We start from the raw sequence: 10,762 nt of genomic DNA on the forward strand, positions 1-10,762 counted from the left end.
GCAAAAAATCTTTCCTCGTTCCCGCCAAGAAATTTGGTTCAGTGCCAAACTCAATGGCGACCAAATGTTTTAACTTGTCGCCAATAGTTTAGTTTTTGGAGACCAAAAAATATATGGTCACCAATTATGTACATTTGGCGACTAATCTCTATTTTAGTTGTCAAAAAATGTCACCAAAAATGTTTTTTTGTTGTAGTGAATAAAAAACACAATTTATCAAATAATATTTAGACAACATCAAAATTAAAGAACATGATTAACAATCTCTCCCTTTTTTATGATGGCAATACAAGTATGGATTTGACACAAAATTAAAATCAACAAAATATTTGATAATTTTGCAACATAAGATATTTGATAATTAAAGCACATGAATAGCAATTCAAATTCATATGTTTCTCCCCCTTTGACATCATCAAAATAAAATATTGATATATAAAGTTTTTATAGAGCAGAAAATTTTCAGTGCCCAGAACGAAAATCATACAAACACATGTGAAAAAATAATTTGATTTGCCAAAAATATAATAATTTTTCTCATTTCTTCCTATGATTATTTTTGGGATTTTGTATCATCTCCACAAAAATGGTGCAGCGACGCCCAAAATGTTGACAAACAAGATATTTGAGCAGATATGCAGCGATTATTGAATTGGTGGAGTGTATTAAAAGTGACATAAATGATATGTAGAGATACGAAATCTTCAAGTGCTCTTAGAAAAAAATTTTTGTTTACTTTTTGTGTAATCATGTCATTCCTTACCTTAGCCGTCAATGGTTCTGACATGAATGAGGTGCTTGAAATTCAGACAAATGAGAGGTTACCTATAGTGCATTCACACGCGATTTCAGTAAATGAGAGTCCTAGTGTTTTTTGTAATCGTAGTGATATTGATACTATTAATAACACTATGGCTCTTAGTACACAGATGATGACTGCGGTTTCCAATATGGCTCGACGACTACAAGCAAGAATACAAGATAATCAGTAATTGAAACACGAGGTGAGCTATTTAAAATAACAATTGGCTAATACTCGCCAGGAGAAGAGAGATCTAGATAAGAAAAATTCTCAGTTAGAGAATGCAGTGTAATATTATACAACCTTTATAATGCTAAGACTCACAGAAGTTGAAAATAAAGAGAGGCATGTAAAGGAGGCTCATGAAAAGCTATTGAGAGAAGTTAAATGCAAAAAAAATCTATGAAGCCTTCTCAAAACTTACATGTAATCTAGTAATATTTCCTCCTTCTGAAATAAAATTGTAAGCATTTCTCTTTGAAAAAATTGTTTGTCTTTGCTATAAAAAGAATTGTTGGTGCAGATAAGGAATAAAAAAACATTAGTTGATAACTGTTTATACTCTTGAAATTATGCTTAGAATATACAAATTCCCCTTAAGATTGTGCTTCTTTGATTGATTTAATCTCAAAATATTACATAATACGAGTCTCCCCCTAAATTAATGCACTGAAAATTACACAATTTGAAAGAAATAGATTACCAATTTATAATACCAAGGGTCATTAAGATCCGGTCATAAACAACTACACTAAGTGCACTAGCATAAGAAGAGAAAATATAAATAAAAACAATTTTTTCATACCAGGTAGAAGTAATTGTTATTAAATACAAGAGAGTTTGTAGCACATACAACCAAATAAGAAATATAACATAGTGTAAAAATAATTTTAACATGTTGATAGGGAAATGATGCTTGTGGGTGTAAGGATTGATTATGGTGATAAAAATCGGTGACGACGATGAAGATATGTGACAATCAGAAAATAGAGCAAAGATCGGGAATGGGTTTTGTTTAGATTGGGGACGAATTTGTGTAGAACGAAGATGGATTTGTGTAGATCTGGGACAAATTTGTGTAGATCAGAGATGGAATTGGGTAGATCGAAAATGGTGGATGATGGTGTCGAATAATGGTGGTGATGAAGACGGTGTTGGAAGATGAGAGAGAGTGAAAGCGGGCAAGAGAGAGAGCGCGCGCGCGCGCGAGAGAGAGAGATAGAAAAATAGAGAGAGAAATGAAGTGAGAGTGAGACGATGAGTGGGTGAGCAAAGAGAAAGAGAGAAAGAGAGAGAGAAAGAGAGAGAGAGAGAGATAAAATATATATATTTTTAATTTTTAAATAAATAATTAATTAATTTATTATTATTATTATATATATAATCATTATATTGGATTATTCATCATACCAAATTCAGTTCTAATATAACAAAATTGTTCTTCATTAAGAGGCTTGGTAAATATGTCAACTAATTGATGATTTGTAGGCATAAATTCAAGTTCAATGTCACCTTTGAATACATGATCTCTTAGAAAAATGATGCCTTATTTCAATGTGTTTAGTGCGTGAGTGCTGAATAAGATTTTTTGAAAGGTTAATGGCATTTATGTTGTCACATTTTATGGGAATATGATGATAGTAAAGTCCAAAATCTTGAAGTTGTTGCTTCATCCAAAACAATTGTGCACAACACCCAGCGGCATCAATGTATTCTACGTCAGCAGTTGACAAAGCCACTGAGTTTTGTTTTTTACAAAACCAAGAAGTGAGTGAGTGTCTAAGAAATGACAAGTGGCATTAGTGCTTTTTCAGTCAAGTCTACATCTCGCAAAGTCGGCAACCGAGTAACCAAAAAGTTTAAAAGTAGTTCCCTTAGGATGCAATAATCCCAAATTTGGAGTGCCAATAAGATATCTGAAAATACGTTTGACTGCAGTGATGTGTGACTCTTTAGGTGCGGATTGAAAACGTGCACACATACAAACACTAAACATTATCGATTTTTATCTACCGGTTTACCTCGCTCATCTTTATCGATTGAAAACGTGCACACATACAAACACTAAACGTGCACACATACAAACCGATCATTCCTCGATATTTCTTTTCTTCTACCGGTTTACCTCGCTCATCTTTATCGATTTTTATTGATGTGCTCATCTGAGTTGTTGTAGGCTTTGATGATTCCATTTCAAATCTTTTGAGTAGATCCTTGGTATATTTTGTTTGATTTAAATGAATTCCATCATTGGTTTGTTTGATTTGTAGACCAATAAAGTAATTTAACTCCCCCATTATACTCATTTTGAATTCACCCTGCATATCTTTAGGGAACTCTTTGCACAAATTTTCATTAGTAGCACCAAAAATAATATCATCAAAATAAATTTGAACAATTAGCATATCCTTCTTTTTTATTTTTATAAAAAGAGATGTACCTACTTTTCCTCGAGAAAAGCCTTTGTCAAGTAGAACATTACTCAATCTTTCATACCATGCTCTAGGAGCTTGTTTTAAAACATACAAAGCTTTTGAAAGTTTAAAAACATGATCCGGGTATTTATGATTTTCAAAACCGAGAGGTTGTTCAACATAGACTTCCTCTTAAATGTACCTATTAGAAAAATCACTTTTAACATCCATTTGATATAACTTAAAATTTTTAAAACATACAAAAGCAAGTAACATTCTAATAGTTTCAAGTCTGGCAACCAATGCAAAAGTTTCATCAAAATCAATGCCCTCTTCTTGATTATAACCTTAGGCTACCAATCTAACTTTGTTTCTAGTAACAACTTCAGATTCATCTATTTTATTTTGAAAAACCCACTTTGTACCAATAATGAAATGATCCTTACGCCGAGGGATCAAAAACCAAATTTCATTTCTTTCAAATTGATTTAATTCTTCTTGCATTGCAAAAATGATTTTGGTTCAATTTATGAAACAAATGCTATGTTACCATAAACATTTATAATAGAGGAACGAGTTTTTATACATTCCGCTGCATTACCTATGATAAAGTCTTTAGGGTGGCCATAAGTATACTTCTATTCCTTTGGTAGATTTGATTCGTTTTCTGAACGAGCAATATTCTTCTTGAAGATTCTTCATTGTTATTTCTTCATTTTATGTTGTGTAAATGCTTTCCATTCTTGGATGTGTTTCTACAGTACCATCACTTAAAAGATTCTTGGAAACAACGTTGTTAGATTCATCAAAGGCAACGTGTATAGATTCTTCAACAAGTAAAGTTCTTTTATTAAATACTCTATAAGCTATACTAGAATTCGAATAACCAAGAAATATATCTTCATCAGGTTTAGCATTAAATTTTCCTAAGTTATCTTTATTGTTATTAAATACAAAGCATTTACAACCAAAAGCACAAAAGTGACTAATATTAGGTTTTTTACCTTTACAAAGTTTCTAAGGTGTTTTCTTAAAAATAGATCTAATCATGGCATGGTTTACAACATAACAAGCAGTGTAAACGGCTTCAGCCTAAAAATATCTAGGTAAATTATTCTCATAAAGCATAGTATTGGCCATTTCTTCAAAAGTTCTATTTTTTCTTTCAACCACACCGTTTTGTTGAGGAGTCCTAGAGGCTGAGAAATTATGATCTATTCCTAAGTCATCACAAAACATAATAAAATCATCATTTTCAAATTCTCTACCATGATCACTTCTAACACTACAAATATTAAGACTTTTTTCATTTTGAATTCTTTTACATAGTTTTGAGAAATTATGAAAAGCTTCCTTTTTGTGTGCTAAAAATAATACCCATGTATGTTTATTATAATCATCAACACAAACAAGAGCATACGATTTTCCTCCTAAACTTAATGTTCTAGATTGTTCAAATAAATCAATATGTAAGAGTTGAAGCAGTCTAGTAGTTGAAACAATATTTTAGATTTAAAAAAAAATTCTAGTTTGTTTTCCAAGTTGGTATGCATCACAAAGTTTGTCTTTTTCAAAACTAATTTTAGGCAAACCAATGGTTAACTCATTTTTTGAAAGTTTTGAAATTAAATCTAAATGAGTATGTCTTAATCTTCTTTGCCATAACCAACCAGTTTCATTTATTGCAAATAAACATTTAACATCAAAATGAGAAGACAAGTTATGCAAATCAAACACATATACATTCTCATGTCTATATCTTACAAACAGAGTTTTATTATCTTTGGTGTTCTCAATTGTGTAGTGAGTTTTCTCAAAAATAACTCTATTACCTTTATCACATAATTGACTAATGCTAAGCAAGTTATGTTTTAAACTTTCAACAAGTAAAACATTTTCTATAATAGGAGAAGAATTTTTACCAATACTATCTACACCAATGATCGTTTCTTTACTATTGTTGCCGAAGGTTACATATCTGCTATCCTTTGATTGAAGGGTGGCGAACATAGCTTTATTTCTGATCATATGCCTCGAACATGCACTATCGATATACCATCTATCGTTACTAGATTTTTGTCTCGAAACATACCTACAAAAATTTGATTTTTCTATTGGTACCCATAATTTCTTAGGTCCATAAAAGTTAGAATTTGACATTCTTGAAGTGTCTTTAGGAACCCATATCTTTTTTATTTTAATAAAATGATTTCTTTTGACAGGACATGAAGGTGAAATATAACCATTTTTACCACAAAAATGGCACGTAAGATGTGAGTGTCTAGAAGATACATAAATAAAACCATTTTTAAAAGTTTTTCCTATTGAAAAAGGTTTATATCCAATTCTTTCTTTAGCAAATGTACAATTTTGATTTTTAAGAAGTTTATCTAAAGTGTCTCTTCTTTGAGTGAATTTTGAAAGAATAGTTTTTAAATCTTCCATATTTTCGTTTAAAACAACATTCTCATTTTTTAAAGAATCATTTTCAATTTTCAATTCATTTAATTCCTTTTGTAAAATATGGGATTTTTTTATTTTAAATTTTCATTTTTTTTTTATTTTTAAAAGATCTTTTTGTAACACTTCAATTTTATTAGATAAAGATTCATTTTCTTTTGTTGAACTTGAAAGCAATTTTTTTAGAGCAATATTTTTAATGCCAAGTTTTCAAAATTCATTATGCAATTCTTCAAATGTGGATTGTAATTCATCAAAAGAATAAGACTCATTGTTTACCTCATCATTATTTCTAAGAGCCATTAGGCATAGGTTGGCAGCCTCATTGTTGTTGCTATCATTTTCTGAGTCACTTTCGTCACTATCTGCCCATGCAGCAACCATGACTCTTTTTTTGTCTTTTTTGTAATGTTTCTTAGTTTCAAGACAATCGGCCTTGATGTGATCTGGCTTATTAAACTCATAACAAGTGATTTCATTTTTCTTATTGTTTTCTCCTTTTGTAAAATCTTCTCTACTATATTCTGCTTTGTTAAAATCTCTTTTAAAAAATCTTCTTCCCTACTGATTCTTTTTCATAAATTTCTAGAACCTTTTTGTTAAGAAAGCCATTTCTTCATCATCAATTTCTAAGTAATCTTCATCTTCATCTTCATGAGTGAAAGTGGGTTTGAAAGCTATTCCCTTCTTTTTCTTGTTGTCTTCTTCTTCATCTCTTTCTTTCATGATGAGTTCATGTGTGAGAAGAGATCACATTAGCTCGTCTAGACTTAGCTTTGATAAGTCCTTTGCTTCTGTAATAGTAATGACTTTTGTAACGCCCCAAAATAATTACAATAATCCATCCACAATATTAATGAACAACAACAACGATAAAGTAATTATCTTCCATTAAGTCCAATTGAGTTTACAAAAGAGAAACTTATGCAGTATACATTCATAATGATTGGCCATGAATCCATAGCATATGTTGCGAACTAGAGAAAAAGAATAGAAGTTAAACAGATAAGAAATGCCCTAAGGGTTTATAGCTTTCCAAGTCGATGCTTGGTTACAACAAAAGTGGATTTAGATCCAATGCAATTTAAGCCCTTGGCTTGTACAAAAATAAATATGACAAGTACACAAAATGAAGCTCTTGCTCCTAGTTCTCACAAGCTATTGCCTTGGCAGAGGCATATCATCAACACCTGAAATGTTTTTTTCTACGCAGGGTGAGCCAAAACCTAATAGAAATAATTCAGCACAGTATATGAATCTCAACAAAGCTATAAGGTGAATGCATATGCAATGTCCGTGCCAAAACATCTTTTTATAACTCTTTCCAAAACTATGCAAAGCCATAATAATAATATCTTAAATCACTTCCTTTGGAGTAAAAAGATAGGGCAGTGAATCACGCTCTGGAAATTTCAAAACAATACAACCTTTCTCGGAAATTTCGTCTAGAGGAAACCATATACTAGGACCCATGTAAACGTAGGCTATACAAGCACTACTATTGCCATTTCACGGAAATTTTGTCCGCAAGATCAACACCCATGTATATGCACGGTTTTCGGGACTTTCACCCTGAATACATAGGCCAACTTATTTGATGCAACAACAACTCTTTCCCATATTCACCTCTTTTCTTAAACAATATACATATGCAATGTATAAATGTGAAATAATGATCGATGCAAATGAATGAGAAAAATAGTTTCAATTCCTCTAATTCTCATGTAATTTCTACAACAATCATAGCTATCTTCCACCGGTAGCCCAAAACAGATATTTCTAAATAGATATACAATTCTTAATGCAGATAAACTTTTCAAATTTCAATAGGTGAGTGATAATACATATCCAACTCCACCATCATCATCAATATCAATCCAATTTCACGATTTCAACATCCATTTCATTATTTATACAAAATTTAATATTTGAGGCATTTAGGGAAAAATGCCTTTTCTTTCCAAAATTAACCCCAAGTATCAAAATCAACCATTTCTTCCCAACTCAACATTTTACCAACCTCATAGTCATTTTCAAGGATCCATTTGAAAAACTCCTCTTTTGATTTTTACCCAAAACCCTAGGTTTGTTCCACAAACCTCCAAAATCTCAATGTTGTTTAGAAATCACATATAACTAAGTTAAAACTCATAAAAGGTGCGAAGAATTCCAACCTTAAGTTTTAGAAAATGAGAGAGAGTGTGTGGGAAACCCAATGACACCAAAAATCAACTTTGCTTTGATTAGAATGAAGCCCTCACCAAGCTATACCTTTTTAACAAATGCACACGGGTGAAAAACTCGACGGATCTAGGTGTATTTGAGTTTTATGGGTGAGTTTTAGAGATAGAAAGTGAGAGAAAATAGGGTTTTGAAATGTTTAGAGAAAGAGAAGTGAAAAAGTGACTTAGAAAAGTGACTTTACGAACTGATATACGCGCAGCTCGGTCGAGCACAAGATGTATCGCTTGAGCAACCAGACACAATAGGTTTTACTGGTCGAGTGCAAGAAGCTTCGCTCGAGCACAAAATACAAACTCTTAGTAGTTTTACAGGCATACCGTCTCTCGAGCGCAAGAAACTTTGCTCGAGCAAAGAATACAAACTCCCAGAATTTTTACAGACCTACAAAAGTAATAGAGATTCACAAAGATCGCTCGAGTGCAAGAAATGTCGCTCGAGTGAAGGAACAAAATTCCGGGCAACAAAAGTTTAGAAAACAAGCTACTAACTTGTTCCAAACGCAAACAACACGTCCCAAAAGCCAAACTCAAAAAGTGATAAAGGGAAACAAGACATGAACAACTGTATAAGATAATGAAAGTCGGATCCAAAACATACAATGGGTTGGGTCTAAACCAGAAACGCTATAACTTTTGTCTCCCAACTTTTTGGTAATGACCTGAGCACTTTTCTTACAATTTTTAGCATTAGTATGTATTTTACCAATAGAGGTTAAATCATTTATAATAACACTAAAACGAGAAAACATATGAATAATAGTTTCATCAGGTTTCATCTTAAAAAGCTCATAATTATGAACTAGCAAGCTAATTTGAACTGTTTAACATGATTTGGTCCCTCATGAGTCACTATGAGTTCATTCTAAATTTGTTTTGTAGTCTTACGTGTAGAAATTCTATTGAATTCATTGGTATCTAAGGCACAGTACAACATATTTGTGGCTTTAACATTGACTTGAGCCATTCTCGTATCAAATTCAGTCCACTCATCTTTAAGTTTTGGTATTTTTTGGTCATTTACAATTTTCGTAGGAATTTTTGGACCATTACAAATAATTTTCCAATACTCATAATCATTAGATTATATGTGTATAGTCATCATAATTTTCCAATAGCTAAAGTTGCCATAATCTACTCTAATAAGTCACAAAAACTAGAGTCCTAGCTCTTATACTAATTACTATCTCAGGTAGGCAACCCAAGAGGGCGATGAATTTGATTATTAAAAATAATTTCACAATATTAAAAATAATAATCAAAATATTTGAATTTCAACCAAAAAAAAAACACAATAATTATCAATATAAAAGTAAGAGAGATAAGGAGAGAAAATCAAACGTTGAGATTTATAGTAGTTCGGCATGTCAGGCCTACGTTTACTTCCTAAGAAACCTCTTTGAGAATTTCTTTACTATCAAAATGAATCAATATACCACGAAAGCTTCACCAAGCTTGTGGATTTTACACAGGTCTTACTCTTATTTGTTAAGCCTCACTCAACAATAAATGTCTCACCCGTACAAAATTCTCTCACAAAATAATGAATAACTAAGGGGTACTTCAACCATCTTTTACAATAATTCTCTGACAAAGGATATATATGAAAGTGCAAGAAGAAAGACAACACTTAGATCTGAAAGTGAAAGAGTAGAGTGAAAAATACAATCACAATTTTAGAGCGCACAAAATTTTTTCTCTTCAAGTTCTTAATATTATTCCACACAGAACACTTCTATATATACTCAAAAATATACCTGTTGGAGAGACAGACGCTCCTCTAACAAATCACGATGCATCTATTTGTTTTCAACATTTGCATCATGTGGCACCCTTTCCTTTTTCAAAATTTGTGGCTGGAGATTTGAATCAAACAAACCTACTACCATGTGGGTTTTAACTAATATTATTATAATGTAAAAAGAAATGAGGTTGAAATGGTGTGTCTGCAAAGTCCACCTTTTTCTTTTTATAATATTAATTTATATAGAAGATGTAATTCCCATTTTGCTAGCTTTATTTTATATATTTATATAATATATTCAAAAGATGTACAGTATAATCAAATATTTTTGTAACCCGTGCAATATACAAAATATATTTTGTGTCAAATGATTGTAAACCATATATATTAAAAAAATCACAATTTATCAAATGTATATATAAGAAGCTTTTTCCAGCTTATGGCTTGTTTTTTTTATTCCTATGTTGCCCATTTATTTTGTATAATTTATTAATGGTGATCTATATTTTGACTTTTCCATTTTACTTTTTTCTTTGGTAATATTTACCAATATTGGTGTGTTATGTCATCCATAACAGATAAAACAAAAGGGATTTAGCCTAATTACAGATAAACAAAAAACTTGTCCAAAAGATGTAAGAAAATAAAAACTTAAGACTTGTTCACTTGACATAACACTTGAACACAAAAGACTTACGGGAACCTCCACATGAGGCACATTGGTTGGCTTGACAGAAACAGATCCAAATTGGAAGTCTCAAGCTTGGTCAAGCGTCTGGTCACCTACATACATAATTATACAGTGAGCTGAAGTCCAGTGAATAACATCAGAATAAAGGTTTTGATGAATGATGTCCATAACAAATTTAGAAATCAGAATTCAGATCATAAATAGATTCTTATACATAGTTAGATTTGTAAATAGTTATGCATTGTATATCCATTAGCTAACAGATCAGATTGATCATAAAAACCCACGTGCAGAGTAATAGATCAGATTGGTTATATAGACCCACGTTTAGAGTAACATATTAGATTGGTCATATAGACCCATGTGCAGATCAAATAGTTGATTATGCATAATCAGTTCCATGAATGGAAC

At 31.5% G+C, this 10,762-nt stretch overlaps 1 long non-coding RNA gene across 1 annotated transcript in view; it reads left to right on the plus strand.

The window, feature by feature from the left end:
• The window catches only part of LOC114317802 (uncharacterized), a 34,592-nt gene extending 33,415 nt beyond the window's left edge, over positions 1-1,177 (plus strand). The window contains exon 4 of the long non-coding RNA XR_014341274.1: positions 930-1,177. This is a non-coding gene — a long non-coding RNA (uncharacterized LOC114317802). The remainder of the gene's footprint in view (positions 1-929) is intronic.
• The last annotated feature ends 9,585 nt before the right edge of the window (positions 1,178-10,762 follow it).

The sequence above is a fragment of the Camellia sinensis genome, chromosome 1 (assembly GCF_055761805.1).
Source record: "Camellia sinensis isolate YWXY chromosome 1, ASM5576180v1, whole genome shotgun sequence".
In the NCBI taxonomy this organism is placed as follows: Eukaryota; Viridiplantae; Streptophyta; class Magnoliopsida; order Ericales; family Theaceae; genus Camellia; species Camellia sinensis.